Consider the following 24,950-nt stretch of genomic DNA (forward strand, 5'->3'; position numbering starts at 1 on the left):
ATTAGAAGGGAAGTTGCTATATTAGAGGAAAACAAAATCATGAAATGGGGCTGCAATGGTAACAGGAACAGTGGTCTCATTTTCTTCATGCAGTGTGGAAATGGATGAAATATGAATAAGGTCAGTGTCGAATGTATTGCCGTGAATGAGAATCTAATGAAAATGAGGAGTCTAATCCCAGGAACAGGCAGTGTAAGTGAAGTACAGATGCTTTTATAGTGTACAGGATGGTGGATCTCTCAATCCTCCATAATCATACTTCTGACCTTAAGTGATGTATATGCATGGGCAAGCCTATGTGTACAAATGCACATGCGCAGTAGGGATGTGCATTGTCATAACTACTTGTTACAAAGCAAAAATTGCCATCCGATCATTTCGCACAACAGAATCTCCTGTGTCAATGGTAGCTCCTATGGATTTAATCGAGTCAGCAGGTTCTGCCTGTATTGCCCAAGGCATGATGGCAGCACCTGCCAGCAAAGCACCCCAGTGTCATTGCTCCTCGCACCCTCTCTTGTATCTGACCCTGGAACCTTTGATTTTGAAAGGACACTGTTTTCTGCCAGACTTGAGAAATTAGGATTGTACCACTTGCATGCTCCACCTTCCCTACAAATCCATTTTTTTCTTTTAGAATAGTTTGTTTTCAACTCTTTTTTGTCTAATGTTTACAGACATGGTGTGAGTATCTAACCGAGGATGCAGAGCTACATCATTATACTCCACTGTATCCAGCAAAACCAGTTCCCAATGCAACTTGGAAACCTGAAAAAACCAAACTGCTTTCCCTACCATACCCCAAGCTTCCAATGGTATGTCAAAAAATTCCAAACACTCAAACCTATCTGACATAAGACTGTGTAACTCTACTGCCTTAAGTCAAGCATATTTTAAAGTATATGATGACCTTGTGCTAGGACTCATAGCCTGAGCATGTAAGGACATCTGCCTTAATCAGATAAATATCAATGTTTTCAGTGGGTTTTGCACTGGTGGTAGCTCTAAAAATCTGCCTGTTGGTAAGCTGTCATAAAGAAATTCAGTATTTGCCCTGGTTCTTCAGTTACTTTGTTTAAAACCAGCCAACCAATCCACAAACCAATGACCAAAAAAAGCTGTCTCCCTTGATATGTTATTTTTTAATCCACATTTTGATTACATTATATCATTTTTCCTGCACAGAAAAAAATAGTGTAGGGAAGTTTTAGAACACCTGTGCTGATGTTAGCTAGACACGTAGGTATGTCTGTACCTGCTGCTCTAGATGGTTTGGCTCTATGTCTGTGTGCAACATGGGCTTTGACAGTATTTCTGTATTTATGTGTTATATTTGATCATGAGGCAGTAATTTATTAAGCAATGACAACAAGGGATATACCTGTATAAATAAAAGGATGAAAACAGAATCCCTAGATGACTGCAGAAACATACAGAGATACTCCGAGCTCTCTGCTCTTCCCATTGTCACTGACAGGAGATGGTGCTATGCTGGGGATTTGTTCTTAACCACAAAACCATAAAAAGAGTTACTAGACTTGTCATATAATCATTATATTGGATAAAAACATACAGGTAAATTCAATAAATAACAGCCATCTTCATTTTTTTTCAGTTTCCACTAATTCTTCTGTACAAATAGGTATTTAAATAACATAGGCTATAAAGCAGCAGCAACCAGCCAGAGTGTATGTGTATAGAAACTCTCCAATATAAATTAGTGCCTTTTAAAAATCACTGTAAACTCTGTTTTCTGTAATTATAACAAACACTAGAGTTTTACACATGTAATAGTAATTTTTTAGTGTCTTCACCATTATTTTCCTTTTGATTTATTTAACTAATCTAACTTGAGCAAACAATGTTAAGTGGGGAAACAGATGTGGTTAAATAGCCCATAATTATGCCTTTAGTCATCTGTTACCATCACAAGGCTCCTCCTGCTACTCTGACCAGAAAAAGTGACCTAACTGATTTCACCAGCAGCCTTGCCAGTGCCTGATGCAGAATAGATGGCCTTATTAAGCAATCAGAAAAAAAAAAATAAATAAAAATCAACCATTACAGTGGAATAGTAATCAGCAGTGTTTATACTAGCCCCACAATGCACAATCAGAACCATGAATTCTGCTAATTGGGTACCTTCTGCATCCAGAGGTGCCTGCAATAGGAAACAAAAGGGACTTGAAAATTAGTGTTTGTAGCAATTAGTTTCTGCCTAAAGGCTTAGCCCAGTTCATGGAAGCCATGATTCAAACAGGGATTATTATAGTAACTATGGTATTTAAATGTCCTCTGTCATTATTTAGCATCAAATTTAGCATAGCAAGACTAATTTGGATTTACTCTTTAAGACTAATTTGGATTTACTCTTTAAAATATGATTGTTGGGAATTTTTAAAGTCCCAAACTGCAAACCATTTATTTTATGCTTTTTTACATTTCCCACATCAGTTGTTTTCTTTTAAAGATTATGAGCCTGTTTCAGACTAACTGTAGAGGTGATTAAATGTGTTTGCTATTGAATGGCTGAGATTTAACAAATGGTATATTGGAGACTGTTGGACTATTGTTTTTCACAGAATGATCTGTGCTATATTGGCACGTTGAGGGATTTCATACTTCATATAAATGTAAAGACTGCAAGTTTATTGTTTGTAAACACAGCCACAAATTCACACCAGTGAGTAGCAGTATACAAATGTCTAAGAAGAGAAATTTAGGTATGCAATTTTCTGAGTAAACTGCTAGTGCATTTACAGATGGGCCTCGGTGAAAGCTCAGTGGATTATATTAAATTGGTTACAAAAAGCCTTTTGCCCTTTTCTTTCCTTTGAATCTTTAGCATTTCTGACGTAATAATCTGATAGACAAATGTCCGTGCTTCAGTTCTTACCATTATAGACTCCCTGCTGTAGGTGCTTAAAGGACAAATTAACAGTAGCACAATTCGAGTAACCTCTTCACCTTTTCTATCAAAGCATCAGCTGCATGTTCTTGCTTTGCTAAAGCTCTCCATATGGTTACAGCAGGACTGTGACAATAGTATACAAAAAAACCTTAGAATTCAGGGGGGAAAAAAACAACTCGGGAAGAAATAGGAAAAGGGAGGCAAAAAGTCTTTAAGTCAACCCTTAGTCTTAGCTCTGCTCTTTAAAGGTTACACTGAATAACAGAAATGTAGCATCTACAATTTATTAATAAGTTGCCATCCTCATTAGTTAACTGCTGTTTAATCAGTATGTGATTAACTGTGTGACCTTAAAAAGATTGTTATTAATACAAAACATTACATTACGAAACCATTAAGTTATAGGAAAATATTGGTACTTTGAAGACAATCAGAATGATAAGTGTGATAGTTTTTAGAGATACTGTACCAACATTTCCTCTGACTGATTGCATTACATATTGATATTAGCAAGTATCAGTATGTAGTGCAATCAGTCAGTGGAAAATGAGTGAAATGTGAACTAATGAGAGCTAATTGTCTCATATAATAGCAAGGACACAGAATTCTATCAATTAAATTAGTCTGAGTTGGAACAACTATCAGTGTAATAATGTTGATAATATCAACCAAATTAGATGTAATGAAATAAATGGTATGCTAAAGATCAAGGATACCCATCGGCCTCGACCCCCACCTCCTGCTAACTCGTGAGCAAGCCTCCTGACTTTGGGCTCAGTTTGCTCCGAGTTCTGCCTGACGCACAGCCTGAAACGTGCGGTTCTGCGTTGGGAGCACAGGTACAGCAGGCAGTTTTACAATTCTTGCAATTTGCATCTGGCAAATGGGGGAACCCCTCTGGGAAGGCGAGGCAGTGAGCAACAAGCAGTAGAGTTATGCCATTAAAGACTATTTCTAGCTTCGGCACAGCTCTTGGTGAAACCAGGGGATGTGTTGGGTGAGAAATGCTGGCTTGAGCACACCGGGTGTGGAGGCTTTTGTTTTTCCCTTTGGGAATTACAACAGAACATCTGCATTGCATGACCAGTAATGACTCATGGTGATCAGCACTGTTTTCTCTCTCCTTGCTTAGTCCCATTCCTTCCAGTTGCTGTTGGGCAAGGCTACTGAAGGTGTTCCACAGCTGTTCACAAACAGGTCCCAGACTCTAAATGCACACAGGACACTGAATGGCCATTTTCAGAGATGCTGAGCATACAGCAGCTCCCACTGAGGCAGAGGGAAGAACTGGGGCCATCAGTCTTTCAAGTCTTGGTATTCAGGAGTTCAAATGGACCTAGAAGCCTGACTTCACCAGCTTCTGAGGTTCCAGCCTCTGAAATTTCTGTTTATTGTGTATTTAAGCACTGTATACTGCTCTGTTTCACCCCCCCCACTGTCAGTCTTTCTAATTCTGTGATCACTATGACCAAGAGATGCACGTTGAAAGACCAAGTAATCTATCAGTCGCTCCTGTAACAGGGCTTGGGATTATTAACAACATGAATTCGCAAAAGGAATAGAGAACATTGATCTGGGTTTATGAAATGAGACAGAAAGACATTTAATTGATTTTAACAGTCCTAATCACCTGTTAACTGCAAATCCCTCCTCAGTTAACACCCTAGAAATGTATCCTGATAAAATAAAAAACAACTAAGGCCAGAAATTGGATATTCAATGGTCAGAGACATTTTCAAGTTTAAGATAAAGACCAGACCACCAGTTTTTGACTCACATAAAATTAGTTTCAAATTGTTATAACAGAGTCACAGCTTCTGGACTTTCTCAGAAACATGTGAAACAACTTGATGTCCAGACTGAGTGTGAGCACCATGAAGGGTTAAAAGGTGAAAATCCCAAATGAACTTTGTGTTGCAGTGAAAAATTATCTGTAAAGCCCACTTGCTGCTGCAAGGCCTTTGGACCACGCTATCATGCAAGTATTTGAGCTGGTGAGATATGGTTAAAAGTAACTCACATATAAAGAGCAGATACAGGACAGGGACCATAGAAGCAAGTGAGCTGGTAAAGGTTGGCAAAATAGGACAGAGAAAATGCATGCAACTTGTGAAGCGAAAAAGGGAGAAATAATAATAAAAAGGTCTGTGAGTCTAGACTTACCACAGCCTTTTTTTCTGGCTGAATATCGTAAAAGGTGAACGCTGGCACTGTTGCAGAATTCACTTTGCCAATCTGCATTCCTTCCTGGAGCTACTCTCAGTCTAGGATGGCAGAAACACGGAAAAAAGTCAGGGCCACACAGGCAATCAGTTCTACCAGGGATGTGATGCGTGCTTATCTGAAATTGCAGCTTGGGAAAGCATGATAGAGAGAGAATGCCCTAGCAAAATTGCAAGGTTTGTCCAATGACTGTTATGTTATCCTTTAAAAAACCTGCAGCTGTGTAGGAATGTTTAAAAATCAGCCATACAACTGGATGAAGGGAATTTTTCTAGCCATATCAAATGAAGTGGACGTAAGAGTGTTACAACTGAGCCATCTCACTGATATCCCTTTGAGGTAAAATTCACCTCCCTGTATTACAGGATCACAGGAGGCAAATGCTGGAAATGTCACCGTGCTACAGAAAGCTTGTGTCAGAGAAGGGTAAGGCACCTAATCCATGCGTGGTGCTGAAACCACATCACTGAAAAACATGACTGCCCACTAGCTGCATGTTTTATTTATTATTTATTATTTAGAAAGCATTTGACACCTTTCTACCTCAAAGGCTTAGAGGGATGCTGGCAGCTGTCAAGATTCAACAACACACCACTGAACTCACCACAGATCTCTGCTGTCAGTACCAAATCCCAGTGTGAAGAGCAACAGGTGAGACAGGTGAGATTGGGCTGGGCATAAACCCCCCACCATCTCAACAGGAATACTGAATTTATTTGGAAACTGCTGTGAAAGGATTTTGACATATAGAAGGAGCAGAAGTTTCCATTGGTGGGACTGTCCTAACTGATCTCTGACACACTAACAGCGTGATGACTGTACCACAATGACTGAACAGACGTGAACTGTCCTGAATATGTTGAAAAGATCAAGCACATACACTGACATAAGTTGTAAAGATACAATGCTTTTTAGTAGTAGAAATACGGTTAGAGAAAAAGGGACTCTGCCAAAAACTAGCTGATAATCTTACTTAAACTTTGTATGGATGGGAAAAAAAATCAGGAAAGGAATTACAGAAGCACTAAGGGTGGAAAGGCCTAGGGAAGGCTAGCCGACATGAAGATCAGATAGATGATGGATGGACTGGTGAGGCCACAAGGATACCAGTCTGACTAGAGAAGTACCTGGAAACTCTGCTACAATATCATCACAGGTCATGCGTGAACACACAGATGTATTTGTTGAAGTTATAACAATCAGTGAGTGAATAAATTTGTCAGCTAATTCTCTTAATACATAAGGATAAGTGAAATATTTAATGTAGAGTCTTACATGTGATTACCAATGGTTATTTTCAGTGGACCTTCCAGGTCCTTATTGTTCCTTCTACTTTTCATTTAGGAAGACTATTATCTCATCCATTTTTGAGTTGCCATTAATTTCACCCCCCTCATCTGTTAATGGACTTTCTTTCTCTTTTGTATTTACTTCCCTAGCCATAAAAGCCTTTTTAATCCTCCCGAGCCCCTTTTTATTCATTCTGGGATTGATTGTAATGCTACGCTGTGCCCTGGGTAAGTAGCTACATTGCCCCAGGAGCAGGCCAGAGAATTAACTAGGGCTTGGAGCTCTGGTCTCTCCCTGCGCTCTGCTCCTGAAGGCAGGGCTGGGTTGTGGCTATGCAACTTCCAATCTAACCAGTAACTTCGGCTGGCAAACCAGAGGGAAAAGCATTTTGCAGATACAGTGCCTTCTTTTGCTTGCAGGCGATGGGTCCTGCTCTCCATGCCAAACCTCTTGCTGCACAAGAGAGCAACACGCAGCCGGTAATGTAACACTTTTCTGTCTCTGTTAGTCTCAGCTTCAACATTTTAATTTTTCATACCCTTGAGCTAGACAAAGAAGTTGCGATGCTGTGCTGGTCAGCAGGCACACAGGTACTATTAAAAAGCCACAGTCGGGCAGCCTAGGTAGGGAAACAGCATCATGTCCTGGTGCATCGTTGGTGGGTAACGCCTCAAATAGTTCACCTTCTGCTTTTTGGCTCCCCATGTCAACTTTCTCTATTTAAGTCTGGATGTTTTAGATTGGTTTGCTAAATGGACCTTCTAGGATTTGACTGCATGTGTGTGTGTGCAATGTCTGTCTGCCTACCTTTTAGATATTCCTGTTCTCCCTTTCTCTCCTTCCCTCTCCTCTGTAGTTTGCCAGCCTTTCTTGCAAATCCATTCACACAGGAATCGAGAATCCAAAGGTGTTAGGGACACAGGTGATCAGGCCAGGACAAGAAATCCTGTGAATGCCATCTCTGAGGGAAGTGCTGCAGCCAGTGCTTCATTAGGCATGAGGGAATCCACTGCTTGGTGAAGTTCTACCTCCTGTATGGGTTGTCTGGTATCTAATCAAGGGAAACTTCTGTTTGAAGCTTTTCCCGTGGCTGGGCTGCCAGTAAGGGCTTGTGTATGTGCCTTCTCTAACGTCAAGTAAGCTCATGCTGTATGTTAACATTAACTCTGTCAAAAGAGCAGTTGGCCACAACACAAAAATCCATCAGCTTCATTAGTTTAGTTTAACTGTGGGCTGAACAACTGCTTTCTTTTCTACTTTTACAACTCTTTATAATCTCAGGTATATCAGCAATACTTCACAAAGGCAGTGTTTAGGTTTCATTTCCCCCTGCCCCCAATTTTCTTTTTCACAGGAGCTATCTGTGGTACATACATTAATTCAAACTTAATATTCACCTTTTTTGAGGGCTCCCTTGCCATCTTTAGTACGTTTGTTTTTATGAAATCAGATAGCTTTTAATTTATGTCTTACTGGTATGTTTTCAGATCGCTTCCGATGGCTGTTTCTTTTTCTCTAGGAATTAACGTGGTTTCTTGTTCTGGGTAATAAAAGTTTGTAACTTGAGAACCTCCTTAATACATGTGTGATTGTATTTGTTATCCAACAGAGAGATGGGAGGTCAGGATTTCTCCATAATGGTTTTTACAGGCTGGAGAAATAATTATCCTTCCTTGGCTCCGTGCGCTTTGTAGTAGGAGCTGTTCTTCCCTCCAGGTTTGCTCAGTGTGTGTCATTCCCCATGCTCAGTGGGGTAGGAGGGTTGCCATATGTGGCCACTAGTCTGCCTTGTATAAAATCCAGCCTGTTGCACTGCATTGCCATAAAAACCTGAAACGTTGTCTGTATAACTGCATGCAACTTGCAGGGGAAAACCAGTGGGACTAGTTAATCTGTAGAATGAAAGAGGAGAAACTGGTTGGGTATTTTCTCCGTAGTTATTAACGATCAAAAATGATGGTATGGAAATGTGTCACAATATTTATGAAAATGAAGGATAAAATTGCAGATAATCTTTACTTGGCTCTTTCTACATTTCTGCCTTTAGCCTTCTGTCCCGAATACTCTTGTGAAATACACAGCAGTTATGACATCTGAACATGATGGATTTAATGACCAAAAAAATATGCTATTGTTCACAACTGTAACTGCTTTCAAGTAACCTTCACATTTGGCTGCTGCTATGTTTTATCATGTATATTGTGAGTCTTTTTTTTCTCCCTTTGCTTTTGTATTGCTTTAAAAAGACAACAGAACATGCTGTGAGTTAATGTTTCACTTGTAAAAGGTTATGGATTAAGCTCAGCTGGTTTCTCAGGCTGACACAGGGTTCATGATTAGAAGAATGAAAACAAACATGAATTGAAAATGTCACTAACCTTTATTGGGCCCTGAAAATCCCTGAGCCTGCATGACAGGAGGCTTTCCTGTTTTCAACAGGATAAAGAAGATTGAAACAAAACAGCACGGATCTTGGCTATTTACATCTTTTAATGAATGCTCTTCACGTTTGGGTCCCTTTGTCAATCTCCCAGTTTTCAAGGGTTTAGCTGTGAAAAGTGCGGATGGTATCACATACTCTTATAAACCATGGAGTAGACATCTGTCTAGGATGCTTTTTCCTCCAAATTATGCTTAGTGTAAAGGACCACGTTTTAAGCTTCATTTACGACTATGCATGTATAAGGTAGCCAATTATCCAGTCTGAGTGTTCAATAGCAGAAAGGCTGAATAAAACCATCTTTAAATAATGCAGTGAATTTTATTTTATTAAATTAAACCAGAAAAAAAAAAAAGTATGAATTCTAGGTAGTAGTGCATTTCAAACTTTAAAACAGTTTGATGAAAAGAATACCCTTTCACTTAAAAAAACGAATCGGTCTTGCTCTAGCTGCTGTGGAAGAACTTGCCCTGCCTTAGCCAAGGTGGGAGGAACTCAAAGCCAACTCAAACTGGCCATAGTGGCATCCGAAAATGCCACTGACCTGGGGTGCTGTGTTTTATCAAGAGCACAGATTCTGGCCCAATGTCTTAGACCTGCAAACTGAAGGAGCCTATTGCACAGTATGACCGCCCTTCCCATGCATTAGGGAAGAATTAAGCATCACCCTTGGCCTTACAGACCCAGATATTCCCTGCTTCTTTATTACCTTACACTGCTCAGCTGACTTTTTTCCCAGTCAAATTACTGAAAACAAAAGAATTGTCAAGTGTTTTTTTCATCTAAGCTGTGAAGAAACAAAGTGTACATTTTTATTTGTTTTAAAATTTTTAGCTGCATGTTTTAGTAACAGCTGTGCCATTGCTTCACTGATTTCATAGGTAACCTGAGAAAATGCTTTATGGAGGAAGAACACCAGGGGATCCTGCAGCCAAATCTGTTTCCTTCTCCTGATCTATAAATGTCTGGTGGATATGGAATTTTTGCCTCACAAAATCACATTTACCTTTTTCACAAAGTGAAGTGAGGCAATATAGACCCACACTTAGTACATAATTATTTAACATATCCCACTATTTCATGGTGCAACTCTGACCTGTAACTGAGATTTAATGAAGTGCTTTGGCAAAGAATTAATATTAGGGGGAACATAAACCTGCAATTTTTTAGTCTCACTTCATCCAATTATAGTTTGTTCTTGCATTACATAATCTATTTTAGTTTTTGGTGTAGGGGCAGAGTGAGATCTTACAATACTTTAATGAGGACTAAGTTTTTTTATCTCTAGCTATTTCAGTCTTTTGCAAATATTGAGGAATGTCTTATCTGATAAAATTTCCTATGGTTTCTTAATGATATAGGACCCTAAACTACAGCTTCAAAATCAGCCCAGGCCTCAGTCTCTAAAGGTATGTGGACATGTGAGTCCTGTTTATTGAAAGTGATAAGCCAGATTGATTGAGTTAACTGAAAATTAAGGAAATGGCTATCAGGTGCTCAAAACCTAGGCTGTTAGCTCCTTAAATGGGCTTAGGTTGACAAAGGAGGTTTTGCAAGGCAACATCCAACTTTTAGGTGTCTTGCTATGCAGTGAACTTGCATCTATAACTTTGTGTTTTTTAAATATGTGGAGAAAGTAGGGAGCACAGCAGAGAGCTACCCAAATTACCTGTGGGAAGAAATACCAGCAAGTACTAAGGATGTGACTGCATCTTATGCTGCCAGGTGAGTACAATGCCTTGCCACCGACTGAATTTCCTCTCTTTCACCTCTTCAAAGTCAGCTTGGAGAGAAGGAGCGTGAGCCTCTTCTTTGTAACCCTGTAAATCCTGAATTGTGTATGAAGGGTGAGGTGTGCCTCTGACAGGCTTCTAGAGAACAGGACAGCTTGCTGCAGTTTGACAGTTAAGATGCTCACATGGAGAACAGGATTTTAAAGGGGTTTGACCCTGCATCCCAAGGAAACGCTTCTGATGGTACCAATGACTGGAATGAGATGGGTTGGAATGAAGGAATGGACGGCTTCTCCCCCTGGCTGTGTTTTGTCAGAGGCTAGACGTCCTCAGCATGTATCTGATGCGTCAGCTCTTGAAGATAAAGCAAGTGGTAGAAAGTCTTGTCTGGGAGCATCAGTGGGTTTAGGTGTGGGATAGACACCAAATTGCCAAGTGCTTTCAGGACCCAAGCACTTCTGCTTGTTCCTCATGCAGAAACTTAATCTCCTTGGAGATTTCTCTTGCAGAAACTTGAGAAAGTTTTGAGGGTCTGAATTTTTGATTTGGGTGCCTAAAGTGGTGTTAAGATGCTTGCGTTCTCCTCTTGAATCTAATTCATGGAGGCAACTTTTTTTAAAGATACACAGTGCGTAAAAGTACATGGAAGTGCTTTATTTTGATTTGTCAAAGGTGCATGGGCAATTCTCTTTAATTTTGGTGCTATTTGTCTGGAACACATGGGGATTTTCAGTAGAAATCAGTCAGAACTAGACGCTTGGGCCCTTCAGTATCCTTATCTCTCTATGTGCCTTAGTATATGTATAGGCACTGTATACATTTGTGAAATTAGCCATAAAAGCCCAATGGGCCAAGGCTCCAAAGGCACTTATGTGCCTTTGGAAAAAAATTTTATGGCATTTTACTGCTGCATTATCTGTTCTGTGGTAACACAAGATGCAGAAAAGAAAAGAGTAAGTGCTGGCTTTTTCATTTTGTCTCCAGCTATAATAGTTAAAATCATATGTTACTTCTCTGGGGAAAAAAGAAAAGAACCACGCTGAGAGCACTTGGAGCAATGTAAGATTGTTTAGTTTAATTTGCTAAGCTCTTGAGAGCAGTTTCACTTAATATATGGTGCTATATAATGTCTTGGCTTAGCTTGGACTGTGTGAGAGTGAAGCATGAACTCGGACATAACTCGGTAACTGTTGTTTTTAGTTTTGAAAATACATGGGCACACCTGATTTATAATCAAAGTGAAGAGCTGGTGATACTTGGCATGTGGAAATTGCCATTTAGCTTGCTGCCAGTTTCTGCTAAACTCTCCAATGTACTTTTGTCTTGGCCCCAGTACTTCTGACTGTTCAAGCAGAAAGGTTCCCTTCAGTGGAGAGCTCAGCCAACTGTTTAAAGGGTGTTTTTTTCCCTAATAAAACTTTACAGCATTTTTATGTGAATTTAGTGTTTGTGAAAGACTCTGCACTGACAGCCCAGGGAACAGAGGCCCTAAGTTCACTCGCGGACCATGCGCAGTGCAGGCAGGGGTGCCAGCAATGCTCCTGCCCTGCCATACTCACGTGCCCTTCGCAGCCCAAACACTATTGCCTGTGGTGGGTAAAAGGTTGATTTGGTCTCTGATGCTCTTCAGCCATCTGATTTTCAGCTGAGACTGTCACAGGGCTGCAGTCTGATTCCAACTGTGGAGAGGTTTTGTGGTGGGAACGTTTCCACGTTACCTTCCTCTTCACAAGGTGAACAATAGCTTTTACCGGGTAGTATTTTTTTTATTTTTTTTTTTACTTTAATACTGAAACCAGCTGCATTTGTACCAATTATTTGTAGTAAGTGGAACATCTTTCATTTAATAGTCCAGCTCTTTAGCTCAGTTGAAATGTGACAATTAAAACAGTGGAGGAAATGTCCTTATGCACTAGAATTAAAATAAAAATACTTATGTAGGCATCAGCAGTGCTGGCTCTAACACACAGTCTAGGGGTAAACTTGTATTAAAATGTATTGAAATCAGTATGCACCTCAGAAGCTGCTTTTGATGTATTCAAAGGCTATAACTCAAGCCAGCAAAGATGCTAGAGGCAAGGAGCCCTATCAGGTTTAGTTGGACTGCACATACACTGAAGCTTTGTTTGATGTACATATCCCCTTGCTTTAGCTGGACAGGCTGCCCCACTAAAGCCCCATTCTGATCCAAGGAGGTCACATCACTGCCTTCCTCTAAAATGAGAGGAGGATGCCTGCTGTTCATCGAGAGCCTGGCACTGGGAGTGATGCTCAGGAACTGGGGGAGAAAGGCGTTGCCACCACCACCGGTGTGGGAGGCATTGGGGACCGAGTGGAGCCTTGAGCATCTCAGGCAGGAAAATCAGTATGCAGGTGGTTCAGCAGAGGCATGGTACTTTTAGGTATCAGAAATGGTATGGCTCTGGGTATCTAGGGCACTTTTGCAGATACCTTGAAGCTTTATGCGTTGAGTACTGATGCAAATGATGGGTGAGTTTTGTGGACTGCTCTTAGGAAGTTAAGCAGAGAAATTGTGCCATTTCAGGCTTTGTTCTGTCTTCTCTTTGAGCAATTTTGAAATTACCCAAATTATGGTCTGTGAAACAGTTATGGTGAGGTAATTAATGTTTTCACTGGGGCTTTAAAATGTAGGAGGAATGAAACACTTAAGAATGGAAAATGCAGTTCTCCTGGTCTGGCATGGGCATTTACTGGAGCTCACAGGAATACTTTCTAAGGGGGTGTGGGATATATATAAAAAAAATCTTGTTCTTTGAGGGGGTGATATCACGATGACTGGTTCTCTTGGGGAACTATCTCATAGTGATCTGAGATTAAATGCCTCACTTCATGTTTCCCTGGCGAGTCAGCTCTGTGTCTTCATTAATAATTTCCCTTAAAGAATAATTAAAAACTATTAAAACTCAATTGATTTGAGGCTGAATTCAGTACAAGTGATTATTTAGAATTAAATGCAACAATACAAAGAACTTCTCTCACAACAGCGTTGCATTTTGTGATGATATTATTTCAGAGTATACACAAAAATATGGCTGATTATTTCCTTATTTTTTTCTATGCTATGTTTGTACTTCTCAAAGGCCTACTGGAATTGTATTAATTTTTATGCTTATTTTTGCATATATTGAGAGAAGCAGAAGAATTTGATAGAATTAATGTTATGTACCTCATTCAGCTGTCCACCAAAATCCCACCAATGAAGCATGCTTCCTAAATGGCACTGAAATCTCTGTGTTTCCAAGCTGCAGCTTGTCTTAGACAAGCTTATTTCATTGCATTTCATTTCATGGTTCCCTCCAAATGCCTTGTACATAGTACTCCTATATGTTTTCTCATTTAGAAAGACTTGCCAGAGAAGTTAAGATATTTCAAGTAATTCTGTTCGTGATCCACAGCAGGATTATTATAGATTGATGCGTGACGGTATCTTGGATTCCTAATGGAACAACGTCCTTAGGATATGAACCTGCATACGCACATAATACTGAGAGGCTAATTGTATTTGGTTTAACAACACTAATTTATTGAAACAGGCTTATTATCTGCCCTATAATTTACAACCTAAGTTTAATGAGTCCTTTTCTCTTTTATTTCTCTTTTCCCTCTCTCCTTTCTTTCCCTCTACCTCGCTCCCCCATTTTATTTCTCTCTCATCCCCTTGCCCCTGCCCTCTGTCTCCCCCTAAAAGCATGGACAAGCAGTAGAACCCTGAGCCACCATCATCCCTAGTCTGAAAGATGAGCCTGTGCAGATAACAGTCCCTTAAAGTTGTGTAGCATCATCAGTGGCTTTTGGAACCTCATTGTCCTTGGGACACTTCACTGAGATGACTGAGAACTCCTATAAATCTGGGCCACCTAAAAATAGGGCAGCTACTTGGTGACTAAGTGCTCACTGTGCTTTGCTGCCCATAAGGGGCGAGGCTTAAGTGCATTAAGGCCAGCAAAAAGTCCCTGTGCACTATTTACCAGCCTCAAAATAGAGCTCACACTGCACGTAAGTGGTTCCAAAGAGTTATCCTGGTCCTCTGTACTGGAATGACTGTCGTGCAGCACGTGTGCAGTGACTGCCTCCTGATGAGGAGTGCTGTCATCTGATGCTAAATGACAAGGGAGCAAACTGAACACAGGAAGGTCTTAGCTTGCTGCAACAGCTGCTTCTGCTGCTAATTGATGCTGTGTATCTGTGGCATCATCCCAGTGCCTATTTTAGGTTGTTTCCAGCTGTGAAGGTTTTTGTCTCACAGCTAGTGGTATCTCTGCAGCTGGCAGAGCAAGGTAAAAATAAACACAACTAATTCAGCAAAGCAATGAGGAAAATGTACAAAGAAATGTAAAAATAATATAAGCCAAGGTTATTTGGGAGAGAGATCTGAGTTTGTGTGAGGAAAGGCTGATGTGGCATGGAAAAGGGCTGATCACCTGCCAGTAACTACCAAGAAAAGGGAAATATTTTAGTGTGAATGTTGGGCTTATGAAGTGTGTTGGGTGCTGAAATTTTCTGGAGACCAAGGTCTGATGGCACTGTTGGCAGTTCCTCTACGATGTCCTATACATATATTTACTGAAAGGGAGGCGTTTTGAAGAATAGGAGTATAGTTATTAATTTGTCATTTTCTATAAACTCCCTGCCTCTTTCCTGAGCAATAGTTAACTACCACTAGTTAGAGGGCTTTCTGTTCCCTCTTAGTTTGAATGTTTCTCTTTCAGAAATGAAACTTGTACCACCAAACTCACCTTGGTTTCCTCGCATTTCTTCCAGTAGTGCCCACAAAACCCTGCTTAAATTCCTAACAGCTTTAGGGATGGCTGTACAGATATAAGGTAGCACCATCCCCGCTGAGACCCTAACCACGAGCTTCCCCTATCTACAAGGGAAGACAAAACCAACTGGCTTTGTTCTACGGTTTAATATATAACCTGTTTGAATCCAGCTCCTGTGAGGGTGATTTTAGATAAAAAAAGATCAAAGTGGATTTCCGACTAATCCTTCATAATATTTAGAGTTCCTAGCTGTTGTAAGAACTTTGACTTTGGAAAATTCTCTGAAAAGAGGAAATCTGAGACACAAATAACCTATGCCTCGGGTACTGTGTTTAGGTACTCTTAAGTGTCTTATCCATTGGTCAAAAAGCTATAAATACATGTAACCAGAATAATTTTAGACTTCATTAGACATTTTAATGTAGGCACTTCTGGCAATTTGTCTTGAATTTTAGTGACAAGAAGCATAAATCATTATAAATATTAAAAATAAATATATTCCAACAGTACCTGCCCTGGTGTAGGTCTCAGTTAAATCTAGGAAGTTTTCCTCTTTAAAATATGATTTGATCTATTTTATTTTGGTAAGTTTTCTCCAGATGTATTTGCATTTATTTGAAATACTTATAGTTGGCTACAGTTTTGTGAAAACTTGTGTAGGTCATGTGTGTGTTAATGCCAAAACCACCATGTCCTTTCTATAACTTAGGAAATTAATTTTAGGTTTTCCAAAGGAAAATTCTGACTACAACCCAAAATATTTTTAATTCTCTGGCTGAAGATCTGTTTTTTTCTTCCTTTGCTTCCATGTTTCTAAATATTTACTCCTACTGTTTTGCCTTGGTGTTTTGGATACAACATCATGAGCTGTGTATCTGTACTGTGGGTGGGGGGGACCCTACTGGAATGGTGCCACATTCTAGCCTGGAAATTCTAACCCCTGCTCATTTTTTAAAATCTAATAAATTTCTTCCTGCCTGAACTTGGGGAACTGGCATTCATGAGTCAGTCACATTACCTAGAATGCAAATATATTCTACTTGTAGTAGTGAGGCATGAACTAACAGAAAGTTAAAATAAATGAACCTTACTTGCTTTTATCAAGTTAGCTTGCTCAACTATTCTGTTTACAATGCAGTTAAGTGTTTCGTAATATGTTCTGAACTGTTCCGTTTCATAAGGACAAATGGTACCTAGAAACACAGAAACAAACATTGCAACAGAAATGAAGCAAGTTTGTAAAATAATATTTGGTTAATCTGCAAATATAGAGCAATTCCTACTTTGTCTCTGTTTCAGGATATCCATTTCTGAAAGTTTCCTGTAAATCTGGATCTTACTAGAGAGCCATATTAATACTGTTGAGCTATATTAAAGTTGTTACATGTCAGTAGAATATGTAATGAAGTCATATCTATTTATGTAAGCTGCAAATTGAAGCAGCCTGTCCATCGTCACCATGTTTGGTGAATTTTAGTATACAATACAATTTTTAAAATTTGCTAAAAATCAGTGAGTTTAATATTCTACCACAGTGTCCACTTTGAAATAGTATTGAGTAGGAAGGAAATTTGTCACATTTCACTCAAAAGAATATCTTAATGTTCTCATTTAGGAACAGCTCAGTTGTAGGTATGTGAGTAAATAAGTAGAAGCTATATAGTCACTCTTATTTCACATTCAAACATCTTCGGTTTAAGAAAAAACAAAGTCCTTTCTTACTTTTACAGAAAAGTATATGAGTAAAGCTGACTGTAAATGGATTTACACTGAATGAGCCCCAAACTGGTAAATGGGACTTTGTCTCTTGGGGAAACTGTGTGCAGTGGTTAAGCTTTCAAAAAACACTATTAAAATCATTACGTTGCTCTGGAATCTTTTTTTTTTTCAGTGCATGTTTTGTAATGCGTCCATTTCTTAAACCTGGACAATGTTCTTCCTCTTAGTGAAGCTTTCAAGAATACTTGTTTGCATAGCTGGAGGACAGATGACATCTCTGCCTCAAGGGGAGGTTTTGTCATTAGCTCCATCAAGACGAGTGTTTTATTCAGTGAGTTTGCATTTTGCTGGAGGTGGGAGTGTTGAGTTGAGGGCTCACATAACAATGCAGCTCCTGTAAAAGTCACTTGCTGCCTGCCAGGCTGCCGTTTTGTAGCCAGAGAGAAACACCATGGCCGATAGGAACAGAAAAGCATCAAAGTGTAATCTACATCACTCCTTAAATTCTGACTTCTGTTCTACAGTGCTTTCCAAATCCTGTATCTGATGGGGCTGTATCTCACCTGCTTGCGCCACGCCGCCAAAAGGCAGCAGAGAGATATCCACAGCCTTTTCTCACAAGCCTGAAATTGCTGCAGTGGAATCCTGCTGAATGAGAGGTCTCCCCATCGCTAAAACACTATCCTTAATGCATCCTGTCTCAAATAAATCACTCGGGAAGATTTCCATGGATGTCCTACCTAAAGGAACAGTGACCCAAGGGGGGAAAAAAAGCCTGATTGTTGGGGAGATGAAAAACTTTCTAGGATAAATAAGAAACAATGTGGGGTTTTTTATTTTTTTTATTTTTCTTAAAGCATCCCATTCCTTTTATCAAGCCACCTATGTAGATTCTTGAATCCACCTCCTGGAAAGGAGGCATAAACCTGCTGCCTGAGCTGTCTTAAGAGCTTGAACAAGCAGTGAGTTAAGTGTCTTTTACTACAAAGAAACTACAAGGTCAGAAGGGGAAAAAGTACTGACGAGATGATGATTATGAGCATTAATCATAATAATATCAAGGTCTTATATAGCACTTTTCATCAGGAGATTTTAAAGCGCTGTACAAGAGAGATGAGTCTCATTATCTTCATATTTTAGATCTAAAATGTGACCTCCAATGCCTTAAGGCTTGTTCTCTGAGGGGGGGGGGGGGGGGGAAGACTTCTGGAATCAACAATACTTATTCTCTGTTAAATTTCTAATCACCACAATGACAATTTTTTAAATCTACTTGTTCTGTGGGCTCTGTAATGGAATTTTAATTGCTTTACTAGCAGCTTGAGATATAATGAATGAATAAATGTAATTCTTATCAGGACGCTGCCATCAGCTGATTGAAGCAGTACATTGGCGTTTGCAGGGCATATTCAGACAATTACGTTAGCATGTTCAATTATGTTGCTGGTTCTTGCCTCATTTGTTGGGGAATGGTAATTGAATTTACAGCTGTTACAATGCACATTAAAATGGATCAGCTTAAACTACCTTCAGAATGGGCTTAAGACAGTCCTTCTCCTTTGCCTTTGCAAACAACTGATGCATAGATCTTTCAGAGCATCCTAAGATCTTGCAACTAACTAGCAACTCAGAGGTGTTTTTTTAATTAAAACAGGCTAGCGCTACCACAAACAGCTAACTATGCCCTGAATGCCCCACTAAATAGTTAATGCTGTGCAAAACAATTTTGTTCCTCTCTGGGGCCAAGAGTGAGTCTTAATGAGAAGAGAAATTTTTCAGAGTTGTGGGGAGTTTTATGTATCAGGAAGGAAAGTCAGACAAATAAAATTTCTCTGTGTTCAGACAAATGGCACTAGTGAGGCAGTATTTGGGAAGGTTTAAAAGCCACCCCATGGAAAATGCAGTTTTGAGACCTTTGCTCCTTAGCAATGTCATTTCACAAAATAGTTTCTTTTAAGAAAGTCAGTTTTGAACAATGATGTGCACGTGGGCTGTTAAAGCTGCTGCTTCTGATATAGGGCTTGTGCCATTTTTGTTTAAGCAAAGAAGATTTGAGATGTGAAGTACATGCGGAAGAAAAACTGCTGGGATATGCTACATTTCAGGGGATTACCTATCTTCTCCAAAGGGTGAGACCTTTTGTCTAGGAACTGAAACATTTGTATCTAATAGCGAGCTATCATGTATTCTCCTTTTGGCTAAAAATAACACTAATGACAGACACAAGGCCTGAAGTACCATCTGCTCATTTTTATTTAGAATTTCTCTTTTCATTTGGATGACTTTTGTTTGCAAGAATAAGGAATAAATAAGACTGATCACTTAAAGCTGTGTTCATCAGACTTGTCAGCTCTGTTGGAGCTGGTGATGGACCTTACAGATCCTGCACTGTGGCGAGGGTGGAAGGACAGAATGCAAGAAACAAGAATCAAAAATGGTGGGGCAAGTGCGGTGTTTTGTTAGCAAGAGTCATGGTTTAATCTGGCAGGTAACTAAATACCACACAGCTGCTTGCTTACTTGGTACATCAAGTGGGGTAGGGAAAAGAAATGCAGTGGAGGAGGAATTGAAATTCATGGGATGAGATAAAGACAGTTTAATAGGAAAGAAATAAGAGGAATAATAATAAAAGAATTAGAATATACAAAACAAGTGATGCACAATGCAGTCACTGACCTATGCCCAGCCAGTCCCCGAGCAGCTTTCCCCCTGGCTTACATCCTGAGCATGATGGCATATGGTATGGAATATCCCTTTGGCCAGTTTGGGTCAGCAGCCCTGGCTGTGTCTTCTCCTAACTTCTTGTGCCCTTCAGCCTACTCACTGGTGGGGTGGTGAGAGAAGCTGAGAAGTCCTTGACTTAGTATAAATACAGCTTAGCACCAACTGAAACATCAGTGTGTTATCAACATTGTTCTCATCCTAAATCCAAAACACAGCACTGCACTGTACCAGTTACTAGGAAGAAAATTAAATCTGTCCTAGCCAAAACCAGGATAGCAAGGCAAATGGAGTGTTAATGGTTCAACATTTTTTGTTTTGGTTAATAAAATAGGTAAGGACTGTATTACTGGTGGAAACTGGGAAATCACACACAGAATCGTGCAGAATGGTCAGGGTTGGAAGGCACCTCTGGTGATCATCTAGCCCAGCCCCTGCTAAAGCAGGTGCACCCAGAGCAGGCTGCACGGAATCACATCCCAGCAGGTTTTGAATGTCCCCAGAGAAGGAGACCCCACAGCCTCTCTGGACAGCCTGTCCCAGGGCTCGGTCACCCTCAGAGAAGTTTTTCCTCATATTCAGATGGAACCTCCTGAGTTGCAGTTTGTGCCCGTTGCCCCTTGTCCATCACTGGGCACCACTGAAACCAGCCTGGCTCCATCCTCTTGGCCCTTGCCCTTAAGATATTGGTAGGCAGTGACAAGATCCCCTCTCCATCTTCTCCAGGCTGAACAGGCCCAGCTCTCCCAGCCTTTCCTCATCAGGGAGATGCTCCAGTCCCCTCATCATCTCTGTAGCCTCTGCTGGACCCTTCCAGTAGTTCCCTGTCCCTGTTGAACTGGGGAGCCCAGCACTGGACACACAGCACTCCAGATGCACCTCCCCAGGGCAGAGCAGAGCAGAGGGGCAGGATCACCTCCCTCGACCTGCTGGCCACGGTCCTCCTAATGCCCCCCAGGGACCCGCTGGCCTTCTTGGCCACCAGGGCACACTGCTGGCTCGTGGGCAACTTGCTGCCCACCAGAGCTCCCAGGTCCTTCTCTGCAGAGGTGCCCCCCAGCAGGTTCCCCCCCAGCTTGTACTGGTGCATGGGGTTGTTTTCCAGGTGGGCAAGTCAGAAATTACTTAGCTGCAATTCTTGTTTTGGAAGCTGTTTGTTTAAGAAACCATGAAAACAAACCGTGAACATCCACATAGAGCAGAAATTTTGGTTTTCAGAGGACAAGGAAGAAAACACTGATTTCATTAGGAGCCCATGGCCCACAGATTTCGTGCTGTTATTGTCCCTTGAGGGCCAGGGTGCCACATCCCATGGCAGTGAAGTGACTCTGGAGAGGAATGAATCACAGCCTGTCACACCACAGGGTGACGAATGACATCAGACACCCTGTGCTGACTTAAGTGGACAGCACCAAGTGGAGCTGCCAGCTGTAACCGCTGAGGGTTTTACTGTCGATGGAGGCTGGCACTTTCCTGCTGAAGCTAAAGCCCAGCCTCTTTGAGCACTCCTTGGAGGATGACAGATAGTGTCTCTCATTTTGTATTACCTGTAGCTTGCTCTTTACCACCTCTCAGAGAGCACAATCCCTCTTGAGCAGCCTCTCAACTATTCCTTCTCCTGGTTGTCTCTTTGGAAAGCAGGTTTTGGGGACATCTGCTGTTTCCTCCTCCTATTATTATTCCATCTCTTTGCAGAGTCTTACAATGCACCATTAGTTACAGTTCGTAAGTGAATACATACGAAAACATTATATCTATCCTGGGAGGTCTCCATGCCGTTTATTTAAGCACAGTCAGTATTGACTTTGACCTTATTTCAATATGATATTATATCTCACTCAACCTGTGAGAATTTGCAGCTGTGAATATTTAACAACCGATTTTCCAAGCTGGTGATGTTGGTCATCAGGTCAGGATGCCATGGTGTCTTGATTAGTTTAGTGTGTCTCCCCTTTCTTTGTTTGATCTGAATGATGATTGCAGGGTAAGTACCCTGTTTTGTCACTGTCCCAGTACAGCAAATTATGTTCTTGTTATTTGTCATATTGCTAATTTTTGTGAATGGATGGCATTGATGAAAAACTACTTAGCGAACAAGACTTAATTTGTGAATGTAATAAGCTTATTCTGGAAGAAATCTACTTTTTTTCCCCCTGCTCATTGGATAAAATATGCTAAACAAAATTAATTCTGCTGTGGTGCAATACTTTGACAAATGCTGAACTCCTTATATCTAAGACAAAGGTACAGCTAGATTTGGACAAGTGAAATAAAAATGAACGTGCTCAGAGAATTAGGTCTTAAGGCCAGATTATTCACCTTCTAGACTCACATTCTTTTTGTTCAACCTATTTAATTACAGATTTAAAACACTGAACAGATGTGCAGTGCACATGCACCCCAGGTCAGACTCAACTCGTTAATAACTCTGAAAAAAATTAAATTTAGCTCTATATCTTCAAGGCTGAAAATGAAAGTTGGGCTCTTTTAGACCAGTGGTTTTGGATCTCTCTCACACATCCCCACAGGAATTCCTCCGTGGTTTGTTGTGCACCCAAAGACCTCTAGACCTGGTCAAGACTAGACATACTAGGCTGAAGATGTTAAGGAGAGGTATTGAAGCAATTGTAAATAATACAGCAACAGGTTGTGAGTAAAAAAGTAAAAAAAAATTAGAAATCGTTAGTGCATGTGTTGGAATCTCCTGAGTTGAAGTTTGAATTTCTGTTTCACAACAGCTTTTAAGTGGCTGGAATAGTTGGATGAAGTTTAGAAAAAAACCAAAACAAAACAAAAACAAAAAAAACCACATCACACCACTTTAAGAGAAACTTGGTCTAAGTTTCCTGCAGCATCCAAAATGGCTTTTCTACTATTTTTCTCTTTCTTTGTCAGGAAACCTGATGAACAATTAGGGCCATGTTTTCTTCCAAAAGTGTTTTGGAAAATTAGTTTTTTAAGACAAAATTTATGAGTTAAGTATATTTCTTGATACCGTACTAGTGCACATAAAAGATTTTTCTGGGTTTTTTCCTCCTGTTTCTGTGCTTTCCATGGTTCCCATCTCTCTTAGCAGGCAACAGACCGCTAAAACATCTGATTGCTTTGCTACTTTTGGGAAAATCAGGTAGATTGCTTTTCTGTGTGCTGAAGAAACGCAATGCAAGTTTTCACACCACTAAAACTCCTTCTGTGAGTCAATCCATTTCTTGAGAGTGTACCTGAGCATGCTGGTTAATTCACTCCAATTGCTACTACTCGCATTTTCCCTTTCTAGGTCTTCTCTCCAATTGTAATCAGCTGCTCTGAGATAATTTGTATCAAAGTGAAATGGATGTAGCATGATTTTTTCTCTTTTTTTTATTACTATTTATTTATTTATTTGTCCCTGTGTGTTACCATTCCAAACACCAGCAAAAAGCATGCCAGGGTCACAGAGACATTTTGGCAGTTCTTGGAAGGCAGAAGGAAGATACTAGGCTTTAGAAAATACGTTACGATAAGCCTTGCTAAAGGAGAAAAAAAACCCCAACAAACCCAAACTTTCTTCTTTCGACATTTTTCAATGATACATTTACCACCTAAAACAAATAACAGAAACCTACTTTATTGCAGAGCTGACCATATGAAAATAAAATATGTTTTAAATTGTTTAAAAAACTTAAGCTTATGGAAGGAAGTATAGTGTAGTGTGAAAATTATCAGGGAAAACCTGTCTGGGAGCAAATGTTTCCCTATATTCCAGCTGCACCAGAAAGCATTGTGTATTGAAGACGTAAAATCAGACCAGACAAGCCCTATCACACCAGGGAGGTTTTGTCATATAACACTAAAGGCATTACACTACTATGTTTCAAGAGCTTATAAGGAGGATCAAGACATCCCATCACCTTCTGTTCCATGGAACAATGGAACAGCACCTGAAAGAGAAAGCAATCTTATATGTGGGGGACTTGACAAGTTTGTTTCTGTGGTAGTCAGTCAATTTTCAGCCGTTCTCCAGCTTATCTCTGGTACCCTTCAATCTCTGATAGCATGAGAGACTCTTTATTCACTGAGGAGTTGTTGATTAATGAAATTATGCAAGGAGTTGTCTGAATTTCCTTCTTACAATTCAAATACTCTAATGCAATTATTCTGTGAAAAATATACATGCTCTCTCTGGTGCTGATCGCTGCTGTGGTTGATGTGCTCTGGTAAAGTCCAGTGTTTCTAGGAATATACTTGGATCTAAAGTAAGAGTTTTTTTAATGATCAGTGAAGACATGGAAGGTCATAGTCCTAATGCCAAGATTTTTTTGAAGATGATGCTAAAATGACTTAAGCTGTAATCGTGTTAAAAATTCTGGTATTTTTTGGAGTTTGCCCTCCAAAGTACTAATCCAGCCAGAAACCTGGAGTTGAACTAACCAAAGTGGTGCTACCTTTGGCTAGAGCGTGGCAGACCTGGAGAGGTACGGTGAAGGTCAGTTGACCAAAGAGTCACATAGTCCTAGAGAAGGTGCAGGCATCTCCTGCCGCTGCATCTGCCTGCCCTGGGATGCTTGGGCTCTGATGGGCTCTCAGCTGTGGGCTCTGACATTTAGGGAACTGGCTGGTGCCCTCAGTGCTCAGCAAGGTTTGTGGTCAGACCTTTGAATGCATAAATCTGCTTAAAATAAATGAGCAGCAGAAGATGGCCAAAATCTTCATTTGACTGCAGTTTTGCTTTGGTTAATTGGAGAAAATGAGCAGAAAGCAAAAATACAGAAAGTAAAGCACATGCAATGCTTGCTCTTTATATGCAGGTTTCCATTTTGCTCTTCTTACGAATGATGGTGCCATTCTGAATTTTTTCAATGCCAGAGAAAGAAATGTAAGTTTGGGGGGGTCTAGTCCTGGTAGAAAGAAAACATAATATAATAGTTTTGAATAACATTTGAATGCTACATATTTTAAGAAGAAACTTGCTTTCTTCTTTTTGGTGAGGTTTCTTACATTCATTTTTTTAGTGCAATATCAATAACTGAACCTTTTCTTCTTAATCTCCACAGTATGATTTCCTGTAAGTACTCTGTTGTGTTTATAAGATTAAAAATCAGATAAAAAAACCTTATCAGACTAGGTTTAGGAATAGAACTAGCCAAAAA

The 24,950-nt window shown here is 40.2% G+C and overlaps 1 long non-coding RNA gene across 1 annotated transcript in view; it reads left to right on the plus strand.

The window, feature by feature from the left end:
- Positions 1 to 5,678: 5,678 nt before the first annotated feature.
- LOC119151128 overlaps positions 5,679 to 24,950 on the plus strand; it is a 55,608-nt gene continuing 36,336 nt past the window's right edge. The window contains exon 1 of the long non-coding RNA XR_005105316.1: positions 5,679 to 6,903. This is a non-coding gene — a long non-coding RNA (uncharacterized LOC119151128). The remainder of the gene's footprint in view (positions 6,904 to 24,950) is intronic.

This window comes from Falco rusticolus, chromosome 7, assembly GCF_015220075.1.
Source record: "Falco rusticolus isolate bFalRus1 chromosome 7, bFalRus1.pri, whole genome shotgun sequence".
NCBI lineage: Eukaryota > Metazoa > Chordata > Aves > Falconiformes > Falconidae > Falco > Falco rusticolus.